This window comes from Schistocerca gregaria, chromosome 3 (genome assembly GCF_023897955.1).
Source record: "Schistocerca gregaria isolate iqSchGreg1 chromosome 3, iqSchGreg1.2, whole genome shotgun sequence".
In the NCBI taxonomy this organism is placed as follows: Eukaryota; Metazoa; Arthropoda; class Insecta; order Orthoptera; family Acrididae; genus Schistocerca; species Schistocerca gregaria.
In genome coordinates, this window is record NC_064922.1 from 778,651,401 (window position 1) to 778,666,630 (window position 15,230).

At 43.7% G+C, this 15,230-nt stretch overlaps 1 protein-coding gene and 1 pseudogene across 10 annotated transcripts in view; one reads left to right on the forward strand and one right to left on the reverse strand.

The window, feature by feature from the left end:
• Positions 1-15,230, forward strand: part of LOC126354167 (phospholipid-transporting ATPase IA) — a 627,555-nt gene that overhangs the window by 339,683 nt on the left and 272,642 nt on the right. The gene's annotated exons all lie outside the window — the stretch shown is intronic.
• LOC126356703 (5S ribosomal RNA) lies at positions 10,876-10,992 on the reverse strand (annotated as a pseudogene).

Below are 15,230 nucleotides of genomic sequence, written 5' to 3' on the forward strand. Positions count from 1 at the left end.
GCTGGTGAATGTGCGGCCGCGGAGAGTGTCTTTCATTGTTGGAAAAAGTCAAAAGTCACTAGGAGCCAGGTCAGGTGAGTAGGGAGCATGAGGAATCACTTCAAAGTTGTTATCACGAAGAAACTGTTGGGTAACGTTAGCTCGATGTGCGGGTGCGTTGTCTTGGAGAAACAGCACACGCGCAGCCCTTCCCAGACGTTTTTGTTGCAGTGCAGGAAGGTAGGAATTTGTTCTTCAAAACATTTTCGTAGGATGCACCTGTTACCGTAGTGCCCTTTGGAATGCAACGGGTAAGGATTACGCCCTCGCTGTCCCAGAACATGGACACCTTCATTTATTCAGCACTGGCGGTTACCCGAAATTTTTTTGGTGGCTTTGAATCTGTGTGCTTCCATTGAGCTGACTGGCGCTTTGTTTCTGGATTGAAAAATGGCATCCACGTCTCATCCATTATCACAACCGACGGAAAGAAAGTCCCATTCATTGCGCGTCAACATTGCTTGGCAACATGCCACACGAGCAGCCATGTGGTCATCCGTCAGCATTCGTGGCACCCACCTGGATGACACTTTTCGCATTTTCAGGTCGTCATGCAGGATTGTGTGCACAGAAGCCACAGAAATGCCAACTCTGGAGGCGATCTGTTCAAAAGGAATTCGGCGATCCCCCAAAACAATTCTCTCCACTTTCTCGATCATGTCGTCAGACCGGCTTGTGCGAGCCCGAGGTTGTTTCGGTTTGTTGTCACAAGATGTTCTGCCTTCATTAAACTGTCGCACCCACGAACGCACTTTCGACACATCCATAACTCCATCACCACATGTCTCCTTCAACTACCGATGAATTTCAATTGTTTTCACACCACGCAAATTCAGAAAAAGAATGATTGCACGCTTTTCAAGTAAGGAAAACGTCCCCATTTTAAGTATTTAAAACAGTTCTCATTCTCGCCGCTGGCAGTAAAATTCCATCTGCCGTACGGTGCTGCCATCTCTGGGACGTATTGACAATGAACGCGGCCTCATTTTAAAACAATGCGCATGTTTCTATCTCTTTCCAGTCGGGAGAAAAAAATCAGAGACCTTAGAACTTGAATGCACCTCTTATGTCACCTAGTTTTCAGTATCCTTCTCAAACACCACACCGTAGACGCTTCGATTCTCCTCTTTCCCCTTCTACACAATCCGTAATTCGATTCCAAAGAATTCTGCGCACCTCCCAAACATTCAGAGCAATGGCTTTCTCTAGCTAAAGCATGTCGTTGATACTAGTAGACGTAATCTAGCGAGGAACGCTCTCTTTAGCAGTACTAGTTTGCTTCCCAGGTCCTCCTGGCTTTTCCCGTCAAGCGTCGGCTTTAATGCTGTGCGTAATAAGGTTTCCAGCAGCCCTGTCCGTGCCTTCCATTCGAATAAACTTCAAGTGTTTTACTGAAAGCTGACAAAACTAGTATTCCCGCTAATTAAAAATTCTCTGCTATGACTAAACCTAATGAAGGTTATGCAAGTAACTACATTCAAGCAAAGGCGTCTCTATTCAGAAAAAAGAGGCAACGAATCTTGTATTCACAAATGAAGGTTGCTAGTAAAGGGACCGTCACAACATAGAACATGCTGAAAATGAGACCTACTAAGGATTTATTCTTCAGCGTTTGTCTGAGTATTCTTTAACAGTTCTACTAGATGACTGTAGGGCATTGTGTCAGTCCATCTTCTCCTTCCCACGTTCTCTGTCTACATCTACATCTTCATCAATACTCCGCAAGCCACCTGACGGTGTGTGGCGGAGGGTACCTTGAGTACCTCTGTCGGTTCTCCCTTCTATTCCAGTCTCGTATTGTTCGTGGAAAGAAGGATTGTCGGTATGCCTCTGTGTGGGCTCTAATCTCTCTGATCTTATCCTCATGGTCTCTTCGCGAGATATACGTAGGAGGGAGCAATATACTGCTTGACTCGTCGCTGAAGGTATGTTCTCGAAACTTCAACAAAAGCCCGTACCGAGCTACTGAGCGTCTCTCCTGCAAAGTCTTCCACAGGAGTTTATCTATCATCTCCGTAACGCTTTCGCGATTACTAAATGATCCTGTAATGAAGCGCGCTGCTCTCCGTTGGATCTTCTCTATCTCTTCTATCAACCCTATCTGGTACGGATCCCACACTGCTGAGCAGTAATCAAGCAGTGGGCGAACAAGCGTACTGTAACCTACTTCCTTTGTTTTCGGATTGCATTTCCTTAGGATTCTTCCAATGAATCCCAGTCTGTCCATCTCCTCCTGCCCTATCTATTTGCTACCTGCCCCCTCTCTGTCCATCAGTTCCTCCCTCCACTCCCTGACCAACTGCTCCTTTCCCATCTCCTCATCTCCTCAAAGTCCATCTCCTCCTCCTCCTCCTCCTCCCCTTTCTGTCGATCTCCTCTTCCCCCTCTATCCAACTCCTACTACTCTATCTCTCTCTGTCCCATCACTCTCTGTCAGTATCCTCCCCTCCCCCCCCCCCCCACCCACCCACCCTCTCTGTCCATCTGTTTCTCTACTACGTACTCTTCCTCCCCATCTCTGTCCTCTTCTCCTCCCCCCTCTCACATTGCATCTCTTTCTCCCATCTCTCTTTCTCTCTCTCTCTCTCTCTCTCTCTCTCTCTCTCTCTCTCTCTCTCTCTCTCTCTCTGTCTCCTTCTCATTCTTTTCTCTATCTCCTCCTCCACTCACTCTCTGTCGATCTCCATTTCTCTGTCCATTTCCTTCTTCCCCAACTCTCTCTGTCCATCTTTTGCTGCACCCTTCTTTCTATAAGTTATCACCTCCATTTCAATAGCATGTTTCTGCTTCTTACTCTCACAATATTTCTTTCCAGACACTAAGTTAGTTTGAAATCGATCCAGGGGTTTAGGAGGGGTTTTTTTTACCAGCAACTTTGCCTGCATACGCACTTGTCACATATATTTCACATACATTTAACACATTTCACACGTATTTCACCTCCATATGCAGCCAATTTCGCCCTGCGGTTTCGTTTTCACGAAGCTCGATCTCCAGAACAATGGGTAGCAAAATACCACATTCCGTGGTATATTTGAATACTGTCTACGAAGTGAGTTGTGAAAAGAGTTAGTAGTAAAGAATAAAAAATTAAAACGTCAGCATGATGCGGCAGTATTTCTTCCATGTCAGTGTTTATGACGTCATATCTCTTGAACTCTTTGTCATACAATTATATACCGGGTGATCAAAAAGTCAGTAAAAAATTTGAAAACTTAAAAAACCATGGAATAATGTAGATAGAGAGGTAAAAATTGACGCTCATGCTTGGAATGACACGGGGTTTTATTAGAACTACCCCATATTGCTAGACACGTGAAAGATCTCTTGCGCGCGTCGTTTGGTAATGATCGTGTGCTCAGCAGCCACTTTCGTCATGCTTGGCCTCCCAGACCTCAGTCCGTGCCATTACTGGCTTTGGGGTTACCTGAAGTCGCAAGTGTATCGTGATCGACGTCTCCAGGGATGCTGAAAGACAACTTCCGGCGCCAGTGCCTCACCATAACTTCGGACATGCTTTATAGTGCTGTTCACAACATTATTTCCCGACTACAGTTACTGTTAAGGAATGATGGTGGACATATTGAGCATTTCCTGTAAAGAACATGATCTTTGCTTTGTCTTACTTTGTTATGCTAATTATTGCTATTCAGATGAGATGAAGCGCCATCTGTCGGACATTTTTTGAACTTTTGTATTTTTTTGTTCTAATAAAACCCCATGTCATTCCAAGCATGTGTGTGAATTTGTACCTCTCTATCTACATTATTCCGTGATTTATTCAGTTTTCAAATTTATACTGACTTTTTGATCATCCGGTATTTTTGCAGGTACATACAGTGGTATATATGAATACTGTCTGCAAAATGAGTTGCTAATAGAGTTAGTAGTAAAGAATAATAAATTAAAAGGTCATGCCTGATGCGAGGCAGTCCCCTCTTAAACCCTGAATGAGCAGTGAAAATGTAGTAAGCGGCTGTTCGCAGACAGAAGATGATATGTGCACCACACTCGGTTGAAATCGATCCAGCGCTTTAGGACAAGATGTGAAACATACATACTTAAATACATACATCCACTTTTATAATATGTATGGATTTAGCAGCCACGGTCTTTGTGACTAAGTAATAGCAAGATCTTTCTACATCTCAGTCTAGTATGCCGGAAGCAGTAAAACATTTCTTAAGTCCTCCCGGAAGGTCTGTTCCCAGAACTGTTTCCTTAATCGTCCTCGTGACGCACAACGCATTTGTTTTGGCTCTCCCGAAGGAATTTAGTTAAGCGCGTCTATGACACATCTGCTCTGACTAACCACGCCACCACAAATTCTCTTCTGTGTACTTAACTGTACTACGACTTCCCGCGTAAGGGAAAAACTGTTGTTTACTTCTGTAGAGTCCGTTTCCTCCTTAAGTTCTATTTGAAACAATACGAATTAATAGAATTCCTGCCAATGCAACCAGGCCCGGTTCTTTTTTTAATTTCTTAAACTTTATGGCATTTAGTTTACTGGCATACATAAACGTTGCTACTGAAGGAAATGGCGACAGTAAATTAGTAAGACTTTGTATCCAGCTACTCCTCCTGACCGTTTACGCCAAAATTTATAGTATATGCAATGCTTGGCCAGAAATAAAAGCGACAGAAATAGGAGCTCCAGATGGCCAAGCATTTAGAAAAAAAATAGCATTTTTGTGGCGGTTCGAATGAGGCATGAACCATTTGTGGTAGCACAGATTCGAGTCAGCAGTTGGCGCAGCGGAAAGACTTTACAAAGGAAATCAGAGGCTCATGGGGTCTAGTCCGCATGCGGGAAGCTTTCTTTTCTTCTTTCTCCGTTTTTCACGTTACTTATACTGCAAATAAAGCGAAAGATGTTGAATATAATGTACTTATTAAAATTATCATTAAAGGCAAAATTAAAGGAAAATTTGGGACTGCATATAAATTTTCACGAAGGAATTGTAAGTGACTCATTAGAACATCGTATTACAAAAGTGGATCCTTTTTATTATCTTATAGATCATGATTTGGACGTGCTGGAGTTACATTCATCGTAAAATGCGGGGAACCTACTGTTCGCATGCAGCTGCGGTGTATTTCCTGGACATTTTAATTACAATCCCTTCTTGGAAAGTTATTTGCAGAGTCGTCGTTCACTCTGTAAGCACAATCATTTCTGGGAATTTATTCCCAATACAAAATTTTCTTTTGGCTTTCCTTTTCATTCTTTTTATGAAGATATTATTAAACACAATATATCGAGTATTATTTTGGTTTATCTGCAGTGTAACTAAAGCTGTTTTTGTTGTTGTGGTCTTCAGTCCTGAGACTGGTTTGATGCAGCTCTCCATGCTACCCTATCCTGTGCAAGCTTCTTCATCTCCCAGTACCTACTGCAACCTACATTCTTCTGAATCTGCTTAGTGTAGTCATCTCTTGGTCTCCCTCTACGATTTTTACCCTCCACGCTGCCCTTCAATACTAAATTGGTGATCCCTTGATGCCTCAGAACATGTCTTACCAACCGATCCCTTCTTCTAGTCAAGTTGTGCCACAAACTCCTCTTCTCCTCTATTCTATTCAATACCTCCTCATTAGTTACGTCATCTACCCATCTATTCTTCAGCATTCTTCTGTAGCACCACATTTCGAAAGCTTCTATTCTCTTCTTGTCCAAACTGTTTATCGTCCATGTTTCACTTCCATACATGGCTACACTTCCATACATATACTTTCAGAAACGACTTCCTGACGCTTAAATCTACACCCGATGTTAACAAATTTCTCTTCTTCAGAAACGCTTTCCTTGCCATTGCCAGTCTACATTTTGTATCCTCTCTACTACTACTAAAGTAAACATTGAAAATTAAAAAAGAGAAGAAAGTTTACGCATAGGGACTCGACGCAGAGACCCTCGGATTATTGTTCTGAATTCATTCCGCTGCACCAACCACTGCCTGGAAACGAAGCCAACGTAAGTGGATGATGCTTCCCCCGACCCGCGCCGAAAATTCCATTTTTTTTCTAAACACTTTGCCATCTGGAACTCCCACGTCTATCACTTTCGTTCTCGGCAGACCCCTGCATTTTCCATAAATCTGAATAATCTCTTTATAAGTAATATGATAAGAGTTTCCATTACTAACCGCTGTTATAGTTAATGAAATGCTGACCATCACTGGAACATGAGACACGAATCGTTCAGTGCAACGCTCACTTGTCCCATAGCTGATAAAATAGTGCCCTTGTTTTCCATAGTCATATTAGCCATCGAGTTTTAAAGGCACCAGCACTGTTTCTGTTTTTTCTTTTCCAAGAAGAACTGCGCAACTTTGTGATTCCAGCATATATGTTCTCAATGAGACAAATACAGCTATTTAATAAACAGCGGAAAAATGCTCCTACCGGAGCACAAGAGGGGTGAATATGCTCTTGTTTAAAACTCTCTGACTGGAAAGTGCGGAACCAGCAGCCACGTTCTACTTCTCTCAGCACCTTTAAAATTTTTCCCATGAATTTTGGCATGCGAACATATTTGCGCTCTTTTTAACATGAACCTCACATCTCGCTACCTCAAGCTCTCCTAATTGTAACTCACTCTCACTTACTAGCCCATTGCTCATACCCGTCTCCTTCCACTTGCGAAATCTCATTCACTCATTCAGCCCAACTCCTTATCATTATCTCTTTTTGCCCCTCTAACTGTCACTGTCTCCTGTCTCACAGCCACAGTCTCCTTCGTTCTGCCCCTCTAATACTGTCTCCTCTCATTGACACTATCTCCTGCTTGCTCTCTCCTAGTGCTACGATCTCATTCACTCCTTCCCACTGCTGCTATCTCTTCTCACTGTCACCATCTCTGTCTTCCTCGTTTTCATTGCCATAGACTCTGTCTGTCATTATCACTGGCTCTCACTCTCACCCACTTCCATTTTCTCCTTCTCTTTATTCCTCTCCCAATGACATTGTCTCCTTCACTCTTTTCCTAGCACTGTTCTGTCACTGTCAACTATGTTCAACTGCTACTATGTCCTTTTCTACGACTAGCACTGTCATTGTCTCCTTCGCTCTTTCTATACCACAACCATTGTATTATCTTCCAGTATTTATTACTTTTCCGTGTCTTTGCAATTGCCATTGTCATCTCTCAGCATAAAAAAGCACGAATACGTTCGCATGTCAAAATTTTTGAGAAAATTTTTAAAGATGCTGAGGAAGGCAGAATGAGGCAGCTGGATCGCCACTTTTCAGTCGAAATCTTTTAAATAGGATCTTATTCGCCTTTTTTGTGCTCTGATAGGAGGTTTTTTCCATTGGTTCACTTATTTTCCCTGCCACATCTGAGAATGTCACTTATATGAAAAGAACTTTACTGATCAGCAAAATTTTAATAGTTTACTTATGTGAAACTGGAATAACGCAAAACTAATTTTACACCCCAGACAGGATTGTAGGTGCACAACTATTTTTCACGCTCTTCAGCACTACAACATGGTGTCACAGAACACTTCTGATGATAACGGAGACACTTTACAGCATATTTCTCCGAGCTATCCCACTTTATAAACTACGTTTTCGTCTCACACCGGTTTTACGCACGTATTCTACATGTACAAGTAGGGTAACTTTGAGCCTCCGTATCTCGGAAACGCATAAAGATACCAGCAAAATTTTAAAGATTGTTCGATATCGGAATGTTAGGAATATATAGTAAAAATTACAGCCATTGACTGTGCGTATCGGTGTTGGAAATGGCAGCGCGGATTTGATACCCAAAATACCAAGTTTCTGGAGTTTATCTGGGCAACGGATAAAGATTTTAGATTTTTGATAACAGGAAGATGGCGCTTCTTGATATATACCTAGAGAATACACTGTAATTTTGGCGATATGCTGCCGGCCGCGGTGGCCGTGCGGTTCTGGCGCTGCAGTCCGGAACCGCGGGGCTGCTACGGTCGCAGGTTCGAATCCTGCCTCCGGCATGGGTGTGTGTGATGTCCTTAGGTTAGTTAGGTTTAAGTAGTTCTAAGTTCTAGGGTACTTGTGACCCATAGTGCTCAGAGCCATTTGAACCATTTTTTTGGCGATATGCTGCAGTTAATTATTTAGATACCCGCCGCTGACGGCAAAAAATGACGAAAAACGCTTTTTTGTGTTTTCTCAGGAACCGCCCATGAACTAAATGGTGCCTCCATAAGCCCATTAAGGCACACTAAAGACCACATAGAATGCAAAAGGAAAAACAACCGATTTGTTCTATTTTCCTTAGCGGGATGATGTGCGTAACATTCAAACTTCCATTCTGTACTATAGGATGGTTACAGTAAGACGACCCTTCTATTGGGTACCGATTTAATTGACCTGAGAAGAAATGACGGAGAAAACATAAATTTAAATTTCATCATTTTTCTCACGTTTCTGTGGCGATTTGAATCGAGCACTATCGGAGGATTATTGCGACTGAAATAAGATACGAATTCATGCCGGAGTTCCAGAGTCTGCTAAGCTTCAAACACGTTTTACACCGATGAAATCGCGAGACTCCTCGAATGCATCAGTGTCAGCATTAAATGCGTCCACTCCTTCCTCTCACGTCCAGGCAGTTGCAAAATCTATTCTACATTCATCTCGGATGTCCTGCCAGGAAGTTCTGGGCGCTGCTTCAGTCAGTCGTCACACATGAACTGCAGATCAATCCTGATTGAGAATCTGCCTTTGCTCCCTAAGTTATTCTCAGGACTGTTATAACATTCTACGTGTCTTACCGAGAACTGCTACTCTAGCGCAGAACGCACACTTGCATAGTTCTACTTTTTTAAGGAAAGTATGTTTAGTTTGATGTGTTAAGATTTAAATTGGACGCCTTATAAAACTGGGAGCTTATTTCAAGCAGAAATATGTAACTTTTTGATACAACGTTCCGTCATGACTAGGTCATTAGAGACGCGGGCAGGACATAAGCAAGCAAGGTGGCACACTGCTAAGTCACTGACACGTCTGCGGGAGGTCGGGGATTCCAAACCCCATCAGACCGGCAGATTTTGCTAAATATTTTAACCCTTTTGTTCAGCATACCATTGAAATACATTACTGTGTGTACTGTGTATTGAACCGGGGATCTAGAAACTATGGACAGGCTTCGTCCCGCCGTAACCCTCAATGGTTCACTAGCCCACAACAGACCACAGCAGACCATCCACCTCACCGCCGCCCCACACCGAACCCAGCGTTATTGTGCGGTTCGGCCCCCAGTAACCCCCCCACCGGGAACATCCCATACCAGACGAGTCTAACCACAAATCTTTGCGTGGTAGAGTAATGATCGTGTACGCGTACGTGGAGACAGTGTTTGTGCAGCAATCGCCGACATAGTGTAACTGAGGTGGAATAAGGGGAATCAGGCCGGCCGCGGTGGTCTTGCGGTTCTAGGCGCGCAGTCAGGAACCGTGTGACAGCTACGGTCGCAGGTTCGAATCCTGCCTCGGGCATGGATGTGTGTGATGTCCTTAGGTTAGTTAGGTTTAAGTAGTTCTAAATTCTAGGGGACTAATGACCACAGCAGTTGAGTCCCATAGTGCTCAGAGCCATTTGAACCATTTTGAAGGGGAATCAGCCCGCATTCGCCGAGGTAGATGGAAAACCGCCTTTAAAGCCATCCACAGGCTGGCCGGCACACCGGACCTCGACACTAATCCCCAGGGCGGATTCATGCCGGGGACCGCCACGCCTTGCCGCTCGGGAAGCAGCGCGTCAGACCGTGCGGCTAGCCGGGCGCGCAAATACGAAGGTTGGAACTTAAATAGTGGCAACTATTTATTCACAACCGATATAAAACAGTTACAAGTGTGCACCTGTTACTGTCCTTCAAAGTAGTCACCAACGTTGTGTAGAACCCGTTGCCAGCGATGCAGAAGGCGTAGTATACCATTAACAGAGCCTGTTCTTTTGATGGTGCGAATGGAGCGGTCTACTGCCTGTCGAATCTCAAGCGAATGCCACGAAGTGGTTCCTTCACCTGCGGAATCAAATCAAAGTCACAAGGACTTAAGTCCGTGGAGTATGGTGGATGGAACAGTACTTCCCAGTCCGATCGACCGAACAAAGCAGCCAAAGCTTGCGCTGTATGCGCCCGCGCATTGTCGTGCAAAATGATGGGTGGGTTGCGCACAAAATGTCGCAGGTGATGCTCCAAAATCGAACAGTAATACTGTACACTGACGGTCTGCCTTGGAGGAACGTAGTGCATTAAGATAACACCATCACAGTCTTACACGAGGATCACCATAACTTTCACCGTACTGGGCCTCTGACTCACTTTCGACTTTCGCGGCGACTCATAATGACGCCATTCGTTGCACTGGCGTTTCAGCATTCGCTTCAGAACTGTTTCAGAGATTCTACAGGCAGTAGACCACTCCATTCACACCATCAGTGGAACAGTCTATGCTAACGGTATACTACGCCTTCCACATCGCTGACAACGGGTTCTACACAACGCTGGTGCCTACTTTGGAGGACAATAACAGGTGCAAGCATATAACTCTTTTGTATCGGTTGTGAATAAATAGTTGACACTTTTTAAGTTCCTACCCTCGTACATTATAGTATGTACTACAGTATCTGGGGATAAAGCACTCCGTTTTCAGGCCACAAGTGGCCCATGGGGACCATCCGACCGCCGTGTCATCCTCAGTTGAGGATGCGGATAGGAGGGGCATGGGGTCAGCACATCGCTCTCCCAGTCGTTATGATGGTTTTCTTTGACCGGAGCCGCTACTATTCGGTCGAGTAGTTCCTCAATTGGCATCACGAGGCTGAGTGCACCCCGAAAAATGGCAACAGCGCATGGCGGCTGGCTGGTCACCCATCCAAGTGCGAGCCACGCCCGACAGCGCTTAACTTCGGTGATCTCACGGGAACCGGTGTATCCACTGTGGCAAGGCCGTTGCCCACTATTTGGGAATAGTATGCAATAAAATTGCTCAGTTTATTATATATTTCCAAGTCCACCGTGAGTTACGGTGTGGTAAATATTCGTATCACTGAATCTGTGTTGAAAGAGTTTGATAAAATCTGCGAGAAATTAGCAATGTCCCAAAGGGCTAGAGTTCACAACCATCTTTAAACCATGTCTATAAATCCGCATCGGCAGCTACTTCAGCATCAGTTTCACTATTTTCATATGCACAGATAAGCAGCCTACCCTACCTGCTGCATCTGTACTAGACGTTTCGGCCACTGGTACGCTTGATAACGTTTTACCCAGACTACCATCAGTTATTGTAGAAGCGTTTCGAACAGTAGAAATAGTAGCTACACCACCTGCATCAGATTGTCTCCAAATCCTTCTTACTATCAAAAACCAACCAAAAATAAGTAAATAACACGCCTATGATATTCAAATGAGTGCATAAACTGTTTTCATCACGTTGCAAATTTCCAGTAACAATCCTGCATGTGCACTGTCAGCCGAAATAATTTGCATTATTACCGCGGTCAACATTTTCGTGGAAATTTGTGAAACAATACTATCTCCAATGTCCATTCTTAATCAGAAGCATTCCATAGCATGTAATTAAGGTGAATCCACGACGATCTTTTCACCTAAATCTACGGCAGGGACAAAACTAGCTGTAGGCCCTAACTATCCTTACAAACGATTACGTTAGTGGTTTAATACTTTATAACACAGAAAAGTTTCTGTGAATTGAACTCATCGTGGTTTATATCAGACGAGTAAATCCACAGATGACAGACGCTGTTGTTGTGGTCTTCAGTCCTGAGACTGGTTTGATGCAGCTCTCCATGCTACTCTATCCTGTGCAAGCTTCTTCATCTCCCAGTACCTACTGCAACCTACAACCTTCTGAATCTGCTTAGTGTATTCATCTCTTGGTCTCCCTCTACGATTTTAACCCTCCACGCTTCCCTCCAATACTAAATTGGTGATCCCTTGATGCCTCAGAACATGTCCTACCAACCGATCCCTTCTTCTAGTCAAGTTGTGCCACAAACTCCTCTTCTCCTATATTCTATGCAATACCTCCTCATTAGTTACGTCATCTACCCATCTATTCTTCAGCATTCTTCTGTAGCACCACATTTCGAAAGCTTCTATTCTCTTCTTGTCCAAACTAGTTATCGTCCATGTTTCACTTCCATGCTTCCAGATGCTACCTGGACACAAAACCAGCTCTGAAGACGAATGCCTTAAAGGTCATCGGAAAATATTTATAGCATTACTCGCTTCTTCGCTGATACTCAAGCCTAATTACTTGGGAATATAAACTTGGTATTCGTCAGACATTATTGTGAATCTATTAATACCAATACAATATACTCTTTGTACTACACAAAGTTGTAAACATCATTTAACATAAGTGTTACATATATTACCAGTTTCATGTGATTGCTGGGATGGTTTCGCGGAAAGGACACTGGCAATTTCGTTCTCCATCCTTCCTTAATCAGAGCTTGTGCTCCATCTCTAATGACTTCTCGGTTGATGGGACTTTTAACCCTAATATTCCTTCCTTCGAATATAATAAGGATAGGAAAGAGAGTTTTCAGTGTCCTGTTCAAAGAACCAGCGCTCAATTCAAAGGTAAGCCGCGTAAAGCCAAAATCTGGACAGCCAGATTGAGATGTGAACTCTGCGTCTCCCGAATGCGAGTCCATGGCCTTAAGCTGGTGGTTCCAGAACAACACTCCCCCAAATACCAAGTGGCTTGCGGAGTGTTGATGTAGATGTATTGATGTAGAAGCTATGCGCCATCTCACTTGGTAGGCTCCAGTCGACTTACCTTGTTCCGGGTTATCAGTGTTTTCGGAGCTCCTAAAGTCGAACGTACTTCGTCAGCATATCTGACAACGCACTGCTTCAGAGTTTTTTCGTTATCGTGAAGATCGACAGACAACAAATTTTGCAATAAACAACTATCAGCAGGTGTTGGATTGTACGGAGCGGTCAGAAACAGCCTGGGAAGCTTGTAAGAATGTTGCAGGGTGGTTTGTGCTGAGAAATAAAAACAGATTCGATACGCCGCGCCCTTTCAAAGCTAATTAGCATTGAAAGCCAATCAGGTCGTTGCGCGCACAATTGTGTCGCGAAATGTGTTCCTCGTATGGTTCCCTAAAAGCGGACAGAAGAGCGATACAAAAACTGCACGTGGGACGATAGTAAGGATCGAACCCGAGGCAAAGTCTGAGCAGTCTCTTGCGCTGTCATCTACGCTATGAGAACAGCTGACACTAACGGTATCTGTCGGGTCAGTTGGATTTGCTCTCACATGGGCCTGATTGGCTAAATTCAATGGCAATTAAATCGAAAACAGCGTAACGTATCGAATTTTTTTCTTAAAAATTATTTCCCAGCACAACCTATCTTGCAACACCGTTACAAGTTTTCAGATTATTTTTGACCACCGACAGGCAGGTGGTTAGAAGTATTCTCTGGAGTATTTCGTTGCTAGTATAAAATTTTTGACGCGAAGTGAGACCGTTTGTACCTCCTAAGGAGACCAGTGACATTTTGTAATGGTGAAGATTATAAAAGTCATTAATTTGGACACATATATTTTATTAAAAGTGATTACTGGTTTCGGCTTTGCAGCCATCATCAACACAAAAATTTACCAGCCTCACTTAGGCGCGTAGTTTAAAAAATTATGCATTAACAAAAACAGTTTGCTAGATCGTTATAAATTATTTATTGTTTATTCTTGTAACCGGCTTCACTTGAGCAGCTGATGACAGTTACCAGTAGGTTCTCACAACGGCTCCGTCTACCGGCTCCTCACGTCTTCTAAGCCTTTGGTCTGAAGATGGTCACGTAGACGAAAACCAGTTACCGTAAATAAAAACAAATAATTTATTACCATCTCGACTAAATAAATATTATGACACCAAGACATTTTTTATAGTCTAAAATTTGGATCTTTGTCTAACTGTACTAGTACACCATCCCCAAATGACCATCTTTCCGACGTGAATTGAAACTGATTCTCGTCGACGTCGAGGTCTCTGCGTCACGGTATCGGAGATCAGTCAACATTCGCGAACTGCCACCGGAAGTTTGCAGAGGTCGATTCCTTTCTGTATTATTTGCTTTTCACGGGCAACTTAAGAATATGTTGAGACACATCTCACTTTGAAATGATTGACTTTAGTTTCGTATAGTGATTTGTCAAAGCTAGCTGTATCTGGCGCAGTAGCTTAAGTCATCGGTAGTTGAAACGGAGAAAGAGTTCTTGTGAACCACTCTAGTGGAAGAAATTTGCCACACCAGAGTTTGAAAGTGAAATAGAGTAATGACGTAAAACTCTTGATTGCCAGACCGTCTCCCAAAATCCGCGCGCATGATCTTTTGGAGGGAGACACGCTCTCTCTCTCTCTCTCTCTCTCTCTCTCTCTCTCTCTCTCTCTCTAATTAAATCATAGACCTGCCACAGTTTGCTGCCTATCCGCTGTACAGAACGAGCAAGCTTCCGAACGCCACGTTGAGGCATGAACGTCCAACAGCTTGTCACCTACTCGTTTCAACGACGCAACTCTCACCTAATCGCAAAGAAATGGCTACTGAGCACAGAGGAAGAACAACATATCCGACAGGCGCTTGAGCCCTCTCCGTGGGATATCGCAACCAACTTTACTAAACGACATTTACATTTCATCACTATCATGTAACTACACTCTGCACGCACACATCACACGGAACAGTTACAAAAAAATGGCTCTGAGCACTATGGGACTTAACATCTATGGTCATCAGTCCCCTAGAACTTAGAACTACTTAAACCTAACTAACCTAAGGACACCACACAACACCCAGTCATCACGAGGCAGAGAAAATCCCTGGCCCCGCCGGGAATCGAACCCGGGAACCCGGGCGCGGGAAGCGAGAACACTACCGCACGACCACGGGCTGCGGACGGAACTGTTACATTTAAGACAAAACACTCTCTGTTCTATGGCGCCCAAAGTGTGTGAATATACCTAGAATACTTAACTATCTACGCCATAGATCATTTCCTTTTCCGGTAACTTTTTTTTAAGTCGCAAGAAACATCCTAGTTGCACATCAGTTGCTACTGAGAGCTTTTATTAATTCTCACTGTCGACGAAGAGATGGCAGTACTTACAATACTTTGCGGACAGCGACACGAGACCCATTTAACAGTAAAACAGTA